Source organism: Condylura cristata, unplaced genomic scaffold (genome assembly GCF_000260355.1).
Source record: "Condylura cristata isolate star-nosed mole 26May11 unplaced genomic scaffold, ConCri1.0 scaffold00014, whole genome shotgun sequence".
NCBI lineage: Eukaryota > Metazoa > Chordata > Mammalia > Eulipotyphla > Talpidae > Condylura > Condylura cristata.
Window position 1 is genome coordinate 10,941,781 of NW_004567115.1, and position 18,298 is coordinate 10,960,078.

The following is an 18,298-nucleotide window of genomic DNA, read 5'->3' on the forward strand; positions in this document are numbered from 1 at the left end:
GCAGCGGGCGGGCCAGGAGAGGTCTGCCACGCCATGTGGTCACCTCCGGGGCAAGCGGGGATCGAACTCATGCGGAAGTGGCTTTAGTCTCTAAGTTCAGTGCTTTAACCCGCTGCGCCACCAGGGAGGGCCCACTATTATATTATTTTAAAAAAAAAAAAGTCTACCCAAAAGGGATTGGCCCAAAGCAAGGCCTGAAAGCCCACAACTAGCTTAAAGCAGCTTCTGGCCAGGACTCATAGAAAAGGGTCAGACATGGCCAGACAAGTCTGGGAAGAAAAGAGCAAAAGCAAAATCAAGATACCTGCTGCCATAGTGAACCTCCTCACAGATCTCTCACCCACATCTGTTTCAAGCAACCTAGGACCAACAAGCAAGCACGGTTTCTTCACATGTCTCTCTGCTCCGTGTGCCTCCCTCAGGTCACCTTCTGGCTCTCCATCAAGCTTTCTTCCTCTTCAGTCTCCTTTCCAGATTCCTCTCTTCTCTGTTCAGCTCCACCCTCCTTCTGGGAGGAGCAGGGAACCTGGAACTTCCCCTTTTCGTGGGTCCACCCTGTTACAATTTGACTGGATAAATGATTGTAATTTGGAAATCATTTTGAAGGCTTTACTCACTTTTAGTTTGTGAGCATGCAGTTCACAATACTGAGTATCCTCTAAGTTAAAAGGGTCTTCTTTGTCCCATGTTTTCTTAATTTTCACACAGATATACCTTGGTGTCTGTGTATATGGGTTATCTATCATATTGTCCCTTTGTTTCAAACTTGTTCTTTGCTTTGTAATGGAGGGGAAGAAGGAGAGGGGAGAAAAGGGGAACAAAACTCTGTGAATCACTTTTCTCCATTGCTTGTTGGCTGTTAGACTATTCCTATATGTGGCGGTAGAAAGACACTGGAAGACAGGAGGGGTGAAAATCAGCATCAACCAACAACCTAGATTCTGGCAACAGCTGTGGTTCCCATTAGCAATGTTTCTGTACTTTGTTTTCTCTAACATTCCCAAATCAGTCTCATTAAGTTATAAAAACACTTTTAGTTACAGAGCAGGCAGAAACTCAATTTTCAGCTACTTATAGTCACTCTTTAACTTTCTAAATTTTAATAATCCCAATCTCTATTCTCCCATCCTACAGCTAGTAACCTCTTCCTAAAGTTACTATCTCTGTGATACATGAGTGTTCTTTACTTATTGCCTTTTTAGTTCTCTACCTAGTATATTAGTTTCTGAGAGCTGCTGTAACAAAGTAACAAACTGGATTGGCTTCGGAAGGGAATTCATCTCACTACACTGGTTTAGGAAAGAAATTCATCTCATTTGTGGAGATCAGAAATTCAAGGTATTGACCATGCCTATCTGAAGACACTAGGGAAGGATCTCATCCATGCCTTACTTGATTCCTGTTAACCCCACACATTCCTTCCATTTTTCCTGTGTATAGAAATGTATAATGAAATTTCCCCACTGCTTTTAAAGAACACTAGTCATATTGAAATAGGATATACTATGACCCCACTTTAATGTGGTAATTTCATATAAGATCATTTCCTAGGTACAGGGGGTTTTCAACATATGTTCTGAGTGAAACACAATTCATAGTATCTAACTAAATAATTCTTCATATTAAAATCATTATACTGTGTGCACTCCATTTCTCTGACTCTGATTTTAAGTGTACATCCACTTTTACACATTTCCCTGAGTACCCAGGGGGCAACACAATTGGCGAAATGGTGTTTCTTAAAGCTGTGGATTTTTCTTAAATATTTCATTAATATTTCTTCATTTTTTCTCTGTCTTGTTTAAATGGCACTTGTTATTTTGTAAGTTAATTTCCTAAACTGAGTTTATCTTTTCTCATTTATTTTCCATTTTACATCATGAAAAAGTATCTCTTACACTGAGTGTTTTCTTCTTGCTACTATTCTTTAATTTTCAGTAACTCTTTTATGTCTTCCAAAATTTTCTTTTCTGCTTGTTTTGGTCTGTTATGTTAAAAGTTTTCCTCTCATGTGCCTGGTGATTTTTTTTATACATCTATTTATTTATGCATACAAGAGCTAGGGTATAGGCCAGAGGTAGGGGCCGGGGGGAGCTGGGAGGATTCACCTGAGACAGAGTGGAGAGCAGACTGAGTGGATCAACTGAAATACACTGCTGAAGGGAGCAGTGGGCAAGACAGAAGTCTGATGCCCCACGTGGGTCACCTCCCAGGCCAGGAATCAAACTCTGCTGCAGTGGCTGCAGATAGTTAAGGCTTAACCTTGCATCACCAGGGGGCCCCTACCTGGTGATTCTTGATTGGCTCACCTAACAGTAGGGTCTTAACAGTGTTCCTTATTGGGCTATTAAGATAGACTGCTGAATCCTGGGAGCTACATGCAGAAGAGGATATAATAAAGTTCCAAACACTGGGCACACACAATCCATGTATTTTCTTTTGGACATCTGACCTTCCATTATATCTAGTCCCTCATGTTAGACTCCATTTTGTCCTCTGAAAAAGATAAATTTTCAGTCTTCAGATGGGGTTGTTGGGAAAGAAAGCAATCACTTAAACTATACAAATTGATGTAGAGATCTAAGTTTGGGTTGTTCTGTGGGAGAAGGAGGAACTGTGTACTGAGGTATAATTCACAAAAATTGACCTACTTAAAGCATACAATTCAACAATTTAATAGCATATTTTCTGAATTGTGCAACCATCACAAAGATTTTATTCTAGTTTCATTGCACTAAAAGAGAAACACCATACCCTTGAGTATTATTTTTCCATCCCCCTTTAATTTCCTCAACTCCCACTTACTACTAATTTACCTTTGGTCTCCATAGATTTGCATTTTTTGGACATTACATTTCACACAAATGGAATCATACACTATGCTGTTTTTTGTGACTAGTTTCTTTCATTTAGTGTGTTTTCAAAGTTCATTCATATTATAATATGTATTAGTAACTCATTGCTTTTTACTGCTCAATAATGTTCCATTGTGTAGCTATGCATTTTATTTACCTGTTTACAACTGACAGATATTTAGGTTGTTTCTACATTTTTCATATTATGACTGAGCTGCCTTTTTTTTTTTTTTTTTGAAGATTTATTTATTTATGCATACAGACAGGGTACAGGCTAGAGGTATGGGGGCAATGAAAGGATTCACCAGAGACAGAGCAGGGCACAGAACAGGCATAGATGTACACTGCTAAGGGGAGCAGTGGGCGGGTCAGGAGAGGTCTGCTGCGCCATGTGGGTCACCTCTGGGGCAGGGATCGAACTCATGCTGAAGTGGCATTAGCTTCTTAATGCTGTGCTTTAACCCACTGCATCACCAGGGAGGGCTCTGAGCTGCTTTTTTAACAGGCTTTGAAATGATCCTAGTTTTAGGCCTACCCTCACCTACTCTCACAAAAATGCCTGCTAATTCTGGAGCTTGATGATTCTATTTTTTCAACTGCCTGTTTAGGATGAAACACTCCTAAGTCTACTAAGAAGTTTCCATCTGTTTGTCCGCATTCCAGCTATCAAAATCTTTTCGCTTCTTCCATTCTCTTTACCCAGGTAGTTTAAATCACTGTACTATCTATCACCTTGGTCAACTTTGTGGGGTAAGATACAACTAAATCCATCATTTCTCAATCTTTACTTACAAGTCCTTAACTTTTAGCCCTATTCTTTCTAGAAATATATTTTAAAGCATGGCTTATCTGTATCTCTTAAGTTGTATCTTATTTTCACCTTTTAGTTCAAATTACTTTGTTTCTTTTCTTTAATCCCTGTGTTACTTAGGAGTAAACTAGTTACTTTCTAAACAGTTGACAATTTTTTCCTTAACTGATTTCTGACTTACATGGCTTACATGTTAGAGCACACATTCTCTAACTAATTATTACCATTTACTTTATGATCCTGCATATGTCAATTTGGAAAATATTTCCATAGGCACTGAATCAATCAAAATCTGTATTATGTAGGTGTTTGGTGAAATGTTTTATACATGTCAATTAGATTCATTTGTTAATTACGTTGCTCAAAACTTCTTTTGACTTGTCTTACTGTTCTAATTACTCAGAGAGGTATGCTGAAATGCTCCACATTATGCTTATGTATGTAATTGGTGAAAATTAGAATGCTAACAAACACTGTTGGTAAAGGTGTAAATTGGTATTGTAACAGATACAGATTTCATGGACTCCGCCCCCCCACTCCAGATACTGGAACTACAAATCCCATCAATACCGAGGAGAAGCATGCTGCTGGGAGGGTGGAGATGAGCAGCCAGGTTAGGATAAAACTAAATTTGTGGGCTTAGGGGTGCTCTTGGCCTGGTAGTTTGTGGCTGGTCGTTTTGGATCTTGATCAGTTTTCAGCATGCTACTGGAGTCCAAATCAGCAGAACTGGTAGGGCATTCTAGTTAACTTGTATTTTTCTCTTTTTCCTTGGGTTGTTCCTTTACCTTTCTCCTTGTAAATAAACCCATTAACGAACCCTTTTGTGTGTGTCCACAGCAGGACTGAATCTTAAGCACGCAGCTGAGGACCCATAGATATGCAACCCAATTCACATTGGGGTGCCTGTAACAGTATGTTTTCCTTGACAAGTGTTAGCAACAACATTTTAAACATCTACATCTTTAATTCCAGTTAGGCTACATCTGATTCATTCATCTGAATGGGAGTACTGGTGCTCTCAATGTGCACAAAACACTGGCTAGCAGTTGAACAGATTCACAGTTTCTCATTTCAGTCCATAATAACAGATTAAGTATCACCTCCAAGTAATATAAAGGGCCAAATAGTGATAAACCCTATATTGGAATGCATAGGCTTCCCACTCCAGAATCTTCAGATTTAAATAAAATGACATGGAAAGATGTCCATAAAAGCCCCAATAGAGAATGAGATGTAGGCATGTGATCCTAGATTATTTGAGTGAGTGTAAGTCTGTATCAAATTAAAGAAAAAGTAATAAATAATAAAGACAAGATATCAGGTAAAGGAAAGAAATATACAAAAATCTTGTAATGAATCTACTCAAACAATTAAGATTAGACAACTTTTTTGAGTTTTTTGGTGTTCAGGACTTAAATAAGACATTTCTTTTAACAATGCACTTCCTATTTCTCCCATGCTGACATTAATGATTCACATTAACTCTCATTGTTAACTGATAAAAGATTTTTTTAAAGTAAGCACACATACATGTATGTGTACACATATATAAACATACACATATTAGTTATATGTGTGTGTGTGTGTTTATTACTGCATGAAATAATTTCTTGCCTAGCAATTCATTCCAACTGTTAAGATATATGAAACACACAGAGGGGCTGATGAAAATGGCTCATTTAAAAATATGACTTAGCCTATTCATAATACAACAGCCCTTTTTCCTCATTCTTCAAAGTGTATGAGCCTATGTACTAAATTTAGATGACAAAACAAAGAAAAATGCACACACACACACAAATTATGTGTTCTTTGGCATTATCATTCTGCTTTTCCAACTCTCTGAGATTTTATATATCTTTGTAAATAGAATATATCCAATACAGTAAGTACTAAACAAAATTAAAACAAATCGCTTCAGGAAGTTCCAAGATTATAAACTGAAACTTATGAGTAGGAGTAAAAAGTAGAAGTAGTCTAGAAATAGCTTTTTAGAGGAAATCAGAAATGTTACAGCATGGACAGTTGAACAAATAAATTTGTGTAAAAGGCCATATAGTAAATACCTTAGGTTTTTTTAGGCCACACAGTCTGTTACATATTCTATTCTAAAAATGTGAAAGTCATTCCTAGCTAAGGGCAGCATAAATAACAAGTAGTCATGTTAGTAAAAATTTCTTAAAGTAATTAACAGAACAAAACACAGAGGAAAACAAAAGCAACAAACTTTTAGATGCTAAAAACACACAAATGGGTAATTTACTTAGTAAATTCCAAAAACTTAAAGCCAATTTATACCTCAAAATCCTCAAAAGAATCTTTTAGGACTTTATACAATGCTTGAACTGAGAGAAGGACATGATTAAATAAGAAAGGCTGGGTGAAAGCTGCCTTAAAAAGGAGTTTTCTTAGTTATTTTATTCCAAGTGTACCTACCTAATTGTTGGCCACTTCATTATTACTACAATAAGTCTACTGGTTTAATTCTCTGGAAGAAGTGTTTTAAGGTGTCTCTCTCTGAACTAGAGGTCCCCAGAATAATTAAAGATCTGTGTGCCTTACCAATAAAGTGAGAGAATAAAAAATCCAACCCCTATGCCAAACCTTTTTTAGCCCTTCAACCTTATGAGTTTTTCCTCACAACCTAATGAGTTTTTCCTCACAAACTTGAACCAACAGGAATCACCTTCTGGACATCAGAGTTTCTCCAAAAAAAAGAAAAAATGGGGCATGAAGATCCAATTTTTTAAATCCCCATCAATTCAGGCTTTTGATCATGAGATATACCATGGAAGTATTACTGACTTTATATAAGCCTCCAATGTAAGAGTTACAGACCAAAATGAATAGAAATAACCAATTCAGAAGAAATAATCTATAAAAAGTTTTTTATTTAAAATTAACTCATATATAGCCTCAGATAGTAGAGAAAGTAGTGCATCTATGAAACAAACTTAAAATGTTCATTATTTAAAAATTTGTTTTGAAAAACAGAAAGAGCTCTTGGGAAATCAAAATGTTGGTAGCAACAATGAAAATTGTAACAAAAGGCTTAAGAAATAAAATTAAAGGAACTACCATATAAACAGGCAAGGAGTATCAAGTGAAAAATAGGAGGGAACAAAAAGGAATACTAGAGAACTAGTCTAACAGATCCAAACTACTAAAAGGGGTAAGAGAAACAAAACAGAGGAGAAGCAATCTCGCTTAGGGACTGAACTGTATCCCACCAAAAATTTAAGTTGCCCTCCCCACTGTGACTGTATTTGGAAATAGGAGCTTCAGGGGCTTATTAATATTTATTAATTAAATTAAACAGATAGGGTACTAAGTGGACTGGTGTCCTCAAAAAGAGGAGATGAGAGATGTTCTCCTCTTAATAAGATGGCTATCTATGAGGCAGGAAAAAGGAAAAGATGCCTTTAAAAATCAGTCTGATAATACGCTTTCTGGGTTTCTAGCATCCAGAGACAAGAGAAAATTTCTAATAAACTAATGAACACAATTTTGCAGATTTGAGGGCACAATAAATATAAAATCACACAGCACAAAAATAGATGTATGTCAAGTGATAGATGCCCTTATGAAATTTAACAAAATAGAATAAAAGAGATACAAGTTTCCACAAAGGCAAAAAACATTAGGATCAGAAATTCCTACAAAATTCCCAAAGTCATCATAAGCTAGAAATAGAAATAGCGATATCTTCTGAATTCTGAAAGGAAATTATTTCCAAACTATAATTTTTTATCCAATTAAGCCAAGATGGAAACCAAAACAAGCCTTTATTAATAATCTTAACTATCACAGGACTCAACTGTGAGATATATACTCCATCAAAAGAAAGGATCAAGCCAAAAAAAAAAAAAAAAAAAAGCCTAGCTGATTCCCAGGAAATGAAAAACTTAACATAGGAGAAAAATAGGTTTTATGGGAGCTGGAGAAACCCAACCCAGAGAGCTGGTTCAAAGACACAGCAATTCTACTCCTAGGTATGAAATAAGTGTGTATGAAGACTAGAAGAATTTGTAAATGAATGTTTACAGCAGCTTTATTCACAATAGCTTAAAAACTGGCACCAAACCAAGTATTCATTAGTGGTGAATTTTTTGTAAGTTGTATATTCATCAGAATTCTACCATCAGTAGTGTCAAAAAGAAAAAAAAAATTAAGGACTTACAAATGAAGACCTTTATTTCACAATTACTTATAACAAGAAAATACCTTGGAAATAATATTTAATAAATATGTACTACACAAAACCTAGTTTTCTCTAGTATAAAAAATTGTTATTTGGCTTACTTCTGTTACTAGCAGCCAAACTGAACACTAACCTAAGAAAGCCATCAGCCCAGAGGGAAAAGTATGATCACAAGCACTAAGGTTTAAAAAAAAAAAAACCTTGGTTAGTCAAGACCCAAAGAGTAGCCTAAAGAAAAGAGAAAATGTCAGAGATGCAGCTAGATATGAGCAAACATCAAGTCATGGAAGGCTGCAGAGGACTGCGAAACTTTCAAAAAGAAATGAAAAGAAACATGAAAAATTAAAGCAACTCATTTGCAGGGCAGCAATAGAAATCTGGGAGGAAAGGATTGTATACTAAGTATTCTAAATGTTTCTAAAAGTAAAAAAAAAAACTGTCACTCAAGTACATATAATATGAGGATGTGATCAAGCACTTTTAAGCAAATTTTCCAATGCCTTAATTAATAGAAGATCTCTGTAATGTAGCTGGAATATTTCTTTGTTATAGTTATTATCTCAGTTGATCCAAATGAAACATGATCTGGAACTATGTAATGAAATATTTGGAAGGCACAGTCTTAAAAATATAAAACTTTTTTAGACACACCCATTTTTTAAAAAATTCTCAAATTCATATTCTCACTGTTCTATTTGAACAAAGTAGAAATTACTCATACTACACAAGTCCAATTCAGTATCCTTAAACACAATTTCAGAAAAAGGGACAACATAATCTGTGTTTCACCGCATTGTTTTAGCAGATAACCTTATTTAAGCAAGTAAAAAGTCATTATAATAAACCTACAAATGAAAGGTAAATAGCTTCTAATAGCTTCATAACAGAAAAATCACACTTCCTCCAGAGATATTTCCCTAATAATTTTGTGTGCTATCTTCTTAACACCATTCAGTTCTTGTTAGAAAAAAATAACAAGGCAACCGTATGTTGCTGCTATTAGCACAAAGTTTATAGAGTTATGAGGAGGAAAAATGTGAATAGGTATATAAATGCTCTCCAATTCCCCAGATGAAAACAAATGATTTTCACAATGTCTTGCTAAATGAGCAGATTGCTCAATAATCTAGTTCTTGATGGACAAAATGACAGAAAGTAGCAAAATGTAAAAATAAAAGTGTTATAATTCTAATACTCAAAAGAAGAAAATATTCTTAGCTCAATTATTAAACTTAATTAAATTTGGTTTGGGTGATCTCCTTCACATCTACTTTCAAGGACCCCAGAGATTCAGTCTCTTTATCAAGAGCTAAACTAAACTGCAGGGGCCTCCCTGGTGGCTCAAAGGGTTAAGTAAGTCTCAGCACTATAAAGTTATAGGCAGCCACTGCAGCACAAGTTAGATCCCAGGCCAGGGAGCTGACCCATATGGCACAGCAGAGCTTACTTGTCTTGCCCACTGCTCCCTCAGCCATGTATTTCAGGAGATCAGCCTCCCACTCTGTCTCCAGTGAATCCTCTCACCACCAGCCCCCCCCCCCGCCCCCCACAAGTCCCACGGGACACCTCTGGCCTATACCCCAGCTCTTGTATACATAAATAATATAAATCTTTTAAAAAGAGAGAGAGAAAGGTAAACTAAGCTCCAGCAGTAAAATTTATAAGAAATTCACTCATTTTCTAATGGAGTTCAACTATAGAGATGACACTATTTTTGGTAATACTATTACTACATCTTAACAAGCAAAGGAAAAGACAATAGACTTTAAACCACTGTTTAAATACAAGTCATGAAGTTCCACTATCCCCATACAAAAGTTCTGAGTCTATGTAAGAAGGCAAAAATACACAAAATACAAAGTATGTGGAGCAAAAAATACAAAATGACATTACAAGAGATAAAAAGTGGAATAGTTTCATAAATACATAGGGAAAAAAAATTTAATGTATACACATACCTTACCATATTCAAGGTTTGAGCGTCCACTCTACCTCCATTACTAGGGGTGTAAAATTTATTGCAGTTAATTCTATATAGATTTTGTTTTCCCTATCTATAAAACAGAACACTGGATTCCATCGTTCCCATATTGTTCCAGTATTACGATACGAGACCATGTAAGATTAAAAACCAAGGAATGATTTAAATAAGCGCTACACATTCAAAGAAAAGCAACACCCCAAGAAGAGAAAGATCTGGAAACCTACACTGAATGAACAAAAAGTTTAGCAAAATCTGACCTCATCTGTTACCTGAGTAACTGAGGGACTAAAATTGGGTTTAAAGAATAAGTAGTCTATGCATAGGCATTCTAAGTCTCATCAGATATAAAGGTAAAAAAATATAAAATTTACAGCTCAAAATACATGAGTAAGAGATTGGTTTATACAGCTCCTGTGAGAGGTAGTGCATTCATTAGGAAAAAATAGGTTTGTGCATATTATTAGAAAAGGAATCCTGTACTATAGTCTATGGATAACAGGGAGTGACAACTGGTTTAACAGTAAGGGATGTGTTTAAAGCATTATTTTAAGATTAAAGCAACAAGTGAGACAAACTGAGTAGGGGAAAAAGACAGGTAGAAACCATTTCTTTTAAAGCTAGTGGAGGCCCTCCCTGATGGCACAGCAGGTTAAAGCACAGCACTGCAAGCCAGCCACAGCCATTTCAGTGCAAATTCAATCCCCAGCCCCACAGATGACCCACATGGCACAGCAGACCCACATAGCGCAGCAGACCTCTCCTGTCCTGTCTTGCCCACTGCTCCCCTCAGCAGTGTACTTTGTCAATCTCCCTGTTCTGCTCCCCACTCTGCCTCTGGTGATTCTTCTCACAATCCCTTGCCCCACACTTCTGGCCAGTACCCAAGTTCTGTATGCATAAATAAATCAATCTTTAAAAAAAAAAAAAAGCTAGTGGAAAGGTAGATACCTGAAATATCAAAAAATGGTGGATAAAAACTGATCAAACTGAAGTTATATGGATAGAGGAAGTCAAAATTAAAATTAAAATCTAGGTAATTGAAAGCATGGAAATACCACAAAGTACATGGAATCAGATTTGACAGTAAGACTGTATATCCCTTTTATCTTTGAAATCGTTTAAATGAGGATCATCTTGATAGAATCGTTACCTTAATTAAATAACCTTTAATGGTCTCTTTTGGCCCTGTAAGTTGTTTTCCTAAGACAGCAGGGAAATGTATTTCTCCAAGAATTTGTTAAATATTCAGTGATTAAAAGAATTTCTACCAATTTTACCTATCAAGTCATTTTGTCTTCTGGTGTATGTAAGAGAAGTTTTGGTATTTTTTCCATATATTAGGTTAGTAAATTCTAAAATTTAATTAACCATGGCCAAAAGCTAGACTGCATCCATAATTTTTAAATCAAGTCTTCCAGTACTAGTAATGACCACATCAAATCTGCCTTAAGCTTGGCAAGTTAAGTTCTCAAATATCTATGGAAAGTAAAAATAGCAACATAAAGTATCACTCAATAATCAAGAAAATATTCTATGTCTGCTTCAAGTATTATTTACAAGAAGCGAAAAGCACTGGTAAAACATGGAGAAAACATAACCCTCAAGAAAAAAAAGCAGACAATTTAAAATTCAATACTTAAACAAGGAGTTGAGGAAACTTGAACACTTTGCAAACTGTGTTTAAGAGATACAGAGAATTCCTAAAGATCACTATTTTCCCAAAGAAAATGCCAGTTTTTCGAAAAATAAAATTGAAATGACTAATAATCAATGCACACTTCTTAAGTTACTTTCAAATTGTGAATGGGATGCTTTTTTACGAACTGAACCTAAGTGACAACTACCACACAAGCAAACAGAACCTTCTTTTTAATACTATTTCCCCGTTTACTCAGTGACCTGGCTGAAGACTTGAGATTTTAGGTACAGTGCTTTCCAGGAGCTTAATAAATTGTACGGTTGGTTTTTCATAAACCTGCCAAAGTAACATTTTTAATACTGGATACCTCTTACAACATCTAACCGGACTCTTTGCTCCCCACCTTCGATGGGGTTAGAAAACTTGCTCTTTCCTAACTCCTAGGGTTTCTTATCAAATCTAACAATTATTTTCACTCATTGGTTCGGCATTCACTGGGCTCCTATATTCTTACGGTTCTTGGTCTTGAATAAAACCCAGCTTTTAACGGCAAATTTAACTTTTATGGAAACACGTAAGATCACAAAACCAACCCATCTAGATCACGTTAATGGATATATTACAACTCACACCAAAAGCTCACAGCCTAAGCAACTAAAGCGTATGACTCTACAGGAGGTCCATTCGATTAAAACAATACAGATTTCCCAGGAAAAAAGCGACCTCCTGGAGGGGGGGGGGAGGGCGCAACCTGAGGACGCGCATCCCCGCTCTACTGGGGTTTAGGCTCCCTACCCTCCTCTCCCCCTGAAGGTGAGAGCGCCCCTTCCCTCCATCTCACGCCTACCTTCCCGGCCTTGAATGACGCCACAACGGGCAACAGGGTATTTCAGGAGGGGAAGAAACAGGGCTCGAGACCTCTCAGCCTCACAGGGGCGATAGGTCCCGGCGCTCATCCGACGCGACCCTCCGGTACAGACACGGAAGCAGCCCCGCAACACCGCCCAGGACAGCGCTGGAGAGTCGCGCCGAGCCGCTGTGCAAACGCCCAAGCCCGGCCCAGCAGCCTCCCCGCCCCCTCCAGCTCAGCTCCGGGCCGGTAGACGGCGCCTCCAGGGCTAACTTTGCCAGGGAAGAGGAAGCGACGCCGCGAGTAACAGGCTGCAAGGACGCACGGGGAAAGGAAAGGCTATCTGTCCGTCTGTCAGCAAGACGGCTGTCTACTTTCTTTTTGCGGAGCTCACACCGCTCCAGCTCACCTGAGGAGGGACCGGGACGCCGCCGCGGCCGCAGCGATGGCCGTTAGGCACGAGGCCTCAGCTCTGCCGCCGCGTAGCTCTGGGGAGAGGGGCGGGGCGTGCGAGGCAGGCAGGCGGGGCTGCAGGGCTCACTGGCCGCTAGGCCTCGGGCGGATTCGCGGGGGCAGGAAACCCCCTCCCGTTCCAATCTGATAGGCTCTGTCTCCGCCTTCCCTCCCCTCCCTGACGAGAGAGCCTCCTGCGCCGCGCTGGGATTGGGCAGGCCCAACTGTCAATCAAGCCCTCAGAGGCCTTGGAGTGAGCTGAGGCTGCGCGCCACGGAGAGAGGGAGCCGAAGAGGTGAGAAGCGCTAGGCCTCGCTGACTCTTAACCATTTTTGCTTGCCGAATTACACTAGCAGGTTACTTTGGGCCTTCTCCCCTCAGCATAGCAAAAATGATTGTGTCCCTGTTCAGCCCCAGCTGTTCAAAGAGAGTCATCCTGGTTTCTGCACCTGAAAAGTCAACAGAAGATTCTCAGGGGCGGGGATTGAAAAGGAAAAACTGAAAGACCTGAAAATGGGGACCTGACAGAAAAATGTAAGACATATGCCTCATTTGGGCCTTAAGTCTGTTTTGGATTCAGTCTGAGGCTCTTTGAACTGCCGTGGTGCATGGATAGCTTGCAGTCTTGGCTGGGGTAGCCATGCTGTGAGAACAGTGACTTTTGGTGCCAGTTCTGACAATCTTAACACTCCAGTCGCACCTCCCATCTTGTAATCATAAATTGGTTTACCCCACACCAGTGCCACAGTGCCCCATAACCAGCTTTATCCCTTCCTAATCTTTGTGGCATTTACTACAGTATACTTTGGCATTTCCTCCTGGGGTAGTTAAGTGCCTTTCATGGAAACACAGGTATTTTCCCTACCAAGCTGTTGAAATAGTTTGCTCCTATCTCTACCTAGAATGTAAACTTCATTAAGTCAGGAACCATATAAATATTGTTTTTCCCCTATGCCCAGCACATAATAGGCATTAGCATGTCTTCCTTTTCATTAAGTCTAGTCCTAACTAGAAATCCACATTTTTCTGCATTTAACTTAGAAAGTATTCATTTCAGTGCTATAAGGTGGTTTATTTGCCATATATAGGTAGGAACACAGGGTTAAGAACAAATAAGCCATGACCTCTTCCTGGCCTCAATTTCATTGCTAGCATCCAAAGTGAATGAATAATGGGGACCTCCCTGGTGGCGCTGGGGGTTAAAGCAGCACTATGAAACTGTCAGCAGCCACTGCAGCACTAGTTAGATCCCAGGCCAGGGAGGGGACCCACATGGCGATGCAGACCTCTCCTGTCTTGCCTACTGCTCCCCTCAGCAGTGTATTTTGATCAATCTGCCTGATCTGCTCCCCACTCTGTCTATGATGAATCCTCTCACCCCCCACCACCCTCCCACTTCTAGCCTGTACCCCAATTCTTGTATAGATAAATAAATCTTAAAAAAAAAAAGTGAATAATGCTAGTGAATTTTGAATTTACTCTAAGGGCCTATGTAATTTTGTATCTTACTATGCTACTGTGGACTGAATTATATTCCTCCCCACCAACACCCCCCCCTCCTAAAAATAAGCATAAATTGAAGCCCTCATCCTCACTGTGACTATATTTGGAGATAGGGCCTACAGAAAGTAATTAAGTTTGACTCAGGCGATAAAAGTAGGGCCCTAGTCTTATAGGATTGGTGTTCTCATAAGAGACACCAAAGAGCTGGCTTTCTCTACCATGAAACGAACCAATAAGAAGGTGACCTGATGCAAGCCAGGGATCTCACCAAAAACAGTATGCTGCCACCCTGATGCGGGACTGCCTCCAGATTGTGAAAAAGTAAAGTTCTGTTGTTTAAACTACCCATGGTGGTATTTTGTTATGGCCGCCCAATCTAACACAATAGTTTTATTTGTTGATCTATTATTTTTTTTTATTTTACAAAAGTTTATTTTTACATCATTTTGTACATTTTTTTTTCCATCTCAATTGTAATCCCCGTGGGTTTCCCACACCAAGTCACCCGTAGGCCATCACCATAATCCCGTGCATTTCCCTCCCCACCCCACCCCCGTTTGTTGATCTATTTTTTTAATCTATTAGAGATACTATTTTCTAGAGGTTAAAACTATTCAAAATCATACAGTAAACTGTTTGAAAAATATGGTTTAATTTTAGTTATTTGACATGTGATGGGGACAGAGAGTGTGAGAAGAAATACCACAGGTAAATAGTATTTGCCATCAGGTAGACTATGCCACTACCATGAGTGGAGAAAATAAACCCAGAAATAATGTGCTGAAATTATAAGTTTATATTTTATTTTATACGTGAATATGTATTTTGAATGGGCTAATGACCCTTATGAACAGATCCTTCAGAAGATTTTGATTCAGATCTTTTGACTGTGTATCGTCTATTTAAATGTAGAAGTTAGGAAGAGCATGAGTTTGTTTTTCATAAAAGGGTTTGCATGTTTCCGAGACAGTTTCCCTTCAGTGTTCCATCTTGTTATGTTTTTTACCAAAAACTCAAAAAAAATAAAAACTCAAAGTATATTAAAAAGGAAAAATAATAAAACAACAATGAGAAAGAAAAGCATAGAGTAAATAAGTAGAAAGTCATGTATAAAATTATAAAAGTGTACATGAATGCAGTCCACTCTGCTGTGGGATGGGAGTGTCCCAGTTTCCTTTCATAAAATGTTTCCCTAGATTACAAACATGCAATGGCTACTTCTTCTTCTTTTTAAGCAGAACTCAAACTGAACATCAGAATTGCTCCTGCCAATTAGTGCTGAGTGGACCAACGACTGATCAGAATCAGATGACAACAAAATTTAGGTAAAAAGATATGATCTGTAGATCATATAGGGGTAACTATTATATCTAGAATAAAAATATGCTCACTTCATTAATTCCAAAGGAAAAGATTTAAGACCCGGAAATGAACCTTCATGCCTAAAGGCTTATCCCAGGAAACTCTTTTTAGCGTATATTTAGAAATGATTAGAGAGATGATTTAGTTTAACATCCTAAAGGCTTATCCCAGGAAACTCTTTTTAGCGTATATTTAGAAATGATTGGAGAGATGATTTAGTTTAACATCACTGTCAGACAGGAGTGTTTAGGACTAAAAGGTAATGGTCCTACCTATTATTTAACAAGAAGAAACAAATCATAAGCTTAATTGTGAGATATAGAAATAACTGAGCCCTGGTAATTAAATTTCTGGATTGAGTATTGGTAAGTTTTTGTAGGAACTAATCTATACATAAAAAGTTCTTAAGAATCTGCTTTTAGTAGGCACTACAGTAGGCACTAGAAGTCTAATGATCAGTCTTAGGAGAAATCAAACCAGTATCAAAAATGAAATTTAAACACAACATAGTAAATACAGCAATAGAAATGTACAGGGGGATGTTAAGCCATAGGAGGAGGAGAGCTGTGTGGTCAAGCTAGTCAGGCAGTTCAAGTAGAAAAAGAATAGAAAGGCTTTTCACATAGAGGTGCTGGCTTAAAAACAAAAGGTATTGCAACACTAGAATATTACCAGTGCAGAAGATGAATAGATATATAAGTAATATCCAGGTTATGTAAGTTAAAAACTTAGGTTTTATCCTTGAAGTAAGAGTAGTCATCTAAGGGCTTTCTTGAAGTGCTCTTAAATGTTACTTTGTTTTTTTCTGCTTTCCATTATTTTTGATGAGAAATTTGCATTGTTTTTCTGTATGTCATGTCTTTTTCTCTGACTGCTTTTAAGGTTTTGCTTCACTGTCTTTATCAGCAGTTTGTTCCGAGATACAGTTTTCTTTGTACTTACTGTAGTTAGTATTCACTTAGTTCCCTAGATCTGTGGATTTTTGTTTGTTTGTTTGTTTTCTTTTGTTAGACTTGAAAATTTTTGGTCACTATTTCAAATATTTTTTTCTGCCCCATTCTCTCTCCTCTCTTCTGAGACCATTATTACACTTACATTAGACATCTTAGTCCTTAGCACTGATCTTCCCAGGTTTTGTTTGTCTTCTTTTTTTCTTAAATCTTTTTCTTTCTGTGCTTTGACTTAGATAATTTCTATTAAGAGACAATGTCTAGTAATTCCTGAAAAAATAGGAATGTTAAAATTTCCCAAAAGCATAGGGCCCTACAAATGACTGTGGGCTCTTTCAGCAAAGGCTTAGAGGCATATTTGTCAAGAAAACAGGAATCACAAGATACTCCAACCACCAAAATATTGTGTTGGTTGTTGACCGGCTAAATAGCAAAAGTAGATCACTGAAGTACCCCAGAGATGATAAACACAGAGGCTACCATTCCTGAGGCTTGTAAAAAAAGGAAGAGAGTGTGAACAATCAGAAACTCAGAGAAATGACCCAGCTGAACTGTAACTCAGATTCCTGAGAGAATGCTGTCTGGGTGGTCCTACCACTTCTGATGAGGCTAGTTGAGGGTTAGAAAAGTGCCAAAAGACATCCAAGCTAAAAATCAATTGCTGCTGCTGGGGCAAATCACTGTTACCTATTGCTGGAGTAGCAATGACAAAAATTGTAAATAAACCTAAAGGAGGAAAGGAAGTTGTTTTTCCCCTTTCTCCTATCTTTTAGTATCTCTCTAATGTCATTTATTGGTGGAACCTAGTGAGACACCAGCTGGCATAGGATATGCAGTTTACAGAGTCTGACTTACAGCATCACAGAAGAAAGTAAAGAAAGGTGAATTCGAGGTCAAATAGCTCACTAACAATTGTTTAATAACCAGTATCATATCAACACTTGTTTGTACAAAATTTTAAAAAAATGCTAAATGAATGCCACCTTATTTATGCTTTTAAAGACCTTTGAACCCTTTTGAAAAAACTCTTAGGCCACCACGTGATATCATTTTTCTGCTAGACTATGATTATTGCCTATGTCTTTTTCAGAAATAAGGGGTACCTTACTTACACATGTATTTTCCACAAAATCAGAAGCAAGAGCATTTTTGGTGCAGATTTGCATAACTGAGGATAAGTAGACCCTGCCCCAGTAGTAAGTCTCCCACCATCAGGAATAAAATTATAAGTAGAATTGTCAAGAACCCAGTCTTCTCCCTAACTTCATGTCCTATACATTGCTTAATGTAGCCATAGCAAAGGGAAGATCAATTCCCAAGCTAAGATAGGATAACCACCAGTGTAATCGAAAAACCAGTTCCTATGTTATTTTCCCTCTATCATGCCTCAGTTCAGGCTTCCTGACCTAGGACTATCACCTCTAATTTTCTAATGCAAGTTGATGACAAAGCAGAATTTGATATAGCATTTCACTTTTAAGTATATTTTCACAGATGAAATATTTTTGAATATTAAAAGATTTTGGTAGGTCATTGAGCATGAACAAATTTCTAAAGTTTGAATTTTAGCACCACATCTGAAAGTGGTTATTTCTTCAAATTTTATGATGTTTGTTAGTGATGGAAGTTTTCATATTCTACCACAATTACATTTTATTAATAACCATAAAGATACCAGGTTTGTGAC

At 37.8% G+C, this 18,298-nt stretch overlaps 1 protein-coding gene across 2 annotated transcripts in view; it reads right to left on the minus strand.

Moving 5' to 3' along the window:
• The window catches only part of NCK1 (NCK adaptor protein 1), a 69,717-nt gene extending 56,893 nt beyond the window's left edge, over nucleotides 1-12,824 (minus strand). The window contains exon 1 of one of the 2 annotated variants that reach the window (XM_012724749.1): nucleotides 12,753-12,824. The gene's annotated coding sequence lies outside the window, so the exon portion shown is untranslated. The remainder of the gene's footprint in view (nucleotides 1-12,752) is intronic. The other variant, XM_004682173.2, reaches the window with a different exon arrangement.
• Nucleotides 12,825-18,298: the final 5,474 nt, after the last annotated feature.